Here is a 2,054-nt window from a genome sequence, read left to right on the forward strand (position 1 = left end):
AAATAGAAACAAATTAATTGGCCAACTAATATATATAGAAAAAATTAGCCGGGCACGGTGGCGCATGCCTGTAGTCCCAGCTACTCGGGAGGCTGAGGCAGGAGGATTGCTTGAGCCCAGGAGTTTGAGGTTGCTGTGAGCTAGGCTGACGCCATGGCACTCACTCTAGCCTGGGCAACAAAGCGAGACTCTGTCTCAAAAAAAAAAAAAATATATATATATATATCAATCTAAATACTAAGCATCTATAAAAATGATGATGTAGATGGGCATTTATAATCATAGAAATATGTATGGAACATATGAAGTTGACAAAAGCAGGTTTCCTAACAAAGTTGTAGTGTCACCTTATTTTTATAAATATATACCGTATGTATACATACATATATGCATAGGAGAATACATATATAAAAATGGGTTATATTGGTGATATTAGATTTAAATTTTTCCAATTTGCATTTCATAAGTTTCTTTTTTTTCTCATGTCAGTACTTTTAATGTTGTATACATCAAATTACAGTAAAAAGACAACTATAAACAAGATGCAGCCCCTCTATATTCACAAACAGCACAATGTATTACAGTAAACCGAGTTTATATTCCACCATCAAGTGTGGTTCTCCCATCATTTCACTTTGTGATGGATCATTAAGAATATCTTCAAATCCAATAGTCTCATCATTACACCTCAGAATATCCAGTGAAAGGTTTGAGCTTGGAAGAAATGGAAGACGCTGAACCTGCTGCACTGCCTTGAATTCCATCTGTAATTTCAGTGGAGCAAATAGAGCTTGGATGTTTCTCAGTGTGGAAAAATTCATTTTATCTTGGTTGAGCTGGAAATTCTTTTCTGATAATTCAAGAGGATGACTAGGCAAAAGTTCATTTTTCACACAGGAAAAACCTTTCTGAAGAAGATTGTGACTTTCAAAAGGTCCACTTGCTGAAAGTTGAGTAACTGGAATACTGTCCTTTAGCTGAGATCCAAGTCCTCTTGCATTCATCTTCAGACGCCCTGGAAACAGCTTCTCAGCCCCTTTACCATCAGCCGACCCTGCCGCTTACTCTCATAATTTTTCTATGAGAACATGTGTTGGTTGTGTAATAAATAGATGGATAAACATATTGGGTTTGTTGGGTTTTTTTAGTTTTTTCTTTTTTTAGAGACAGGGTCTAGCTCTGTAACCCAGGCTGGAGCACAATGGCATGATCATAGCTCACTGTAACCTCTAACTCATGGGTGCAAGTGATCCTCCTGCCTCAGCCTCCCAAGTAGCTGGGAATAAAGGCATGCACCACCACACCAGCTAATTAAAAAATTTTTTTTGTAGAGATAGAGACTCAATATGTTGCCCGGGCTATTTTTGAACTCCTGGCCTCAAGTGATCAATCCTCCCACTTTGGCCTCCCAAAGTACTGGGATTACAGGCATGAGCCACTGAGCCCATCCCATACATGCTATTTTCTTAAAGGCTGTTGAGTAACTCAGGGCAGAGCTGATCAAAGTCTTAACCCAGGATAGGCAAAGTGGAGGGTGTGGGGAAAGGGGACCAATTTTTCTGATAGATAGGCAGGACTTGGAAACCAATTGGATATACCAATTGGATATAGAATGAGGGTGGGATGAGTTCAGAAGGTTTTTTGTTTTATCTTGGATACAGGATCTTGCTCTGTCACCCAGGCCGGATTGCAGTGGTGCAATCATAGCTCACTCTAACCTCAAATTCCTAAGCTCAAGCAACCCTCCTGCCTCACCCTCCTGAATAGCTGGGACTACAGGTGCTGGCCACCATAGCTGGCTAATTTTAAAAATTTCTTTTAGAGAAGGGGTCTCGCTTTGTTGCCCAGGCTGGTCTCAAACTCCTGGCCCGCTCTTGCTCAGGCTGTTTTCAAACTCCTGACCTCAAGCAATCCACCCACCTTGGCCTCCCAGCGTGCTAGGATTACAGGCATGAGCCACCGCGCCCAGCCCTAGCCCAGAGTTTTAACTAAGCCATAGGATTGCTCAGCCTGAAGAGAAATGCAAGAGGGAAGGCTGCGGTGGGGTGGGGAGA

The 2,054-nt window shown here is 41.8% G+C and overlaps 1 pseudogene; it reads right to left on the minus strand.

Annotated features, from left to right (window-relative positions):
* Positions 1 to 467: 467 nt before the first annotated feature.
* Positions 468 to 1,004, minus strand: LOC105871088 (proteasome maturation protein pseudogene; annotated as a pseudogene).
* Between the last annotated feature and the right edge of the window lie 1,050 nt (positions 1,005 to 2,054).

The sequence above is a fragment of the Microcebus murinus genome, chromosome 19 (assembly GCF_040939455.1).
Source record: "Microcebus murinus isolate Inina chromosome 19, M.murinus_Inina_mat1.0, whole genome shotgun sequence".
Taxonomy (NCBI): domain Eukaryota; kingdom Metazoa; phylum Chordata; class Mammalia; order Primates; family Cheirogaleidae; genus Microcebus; species Microcebus murinus.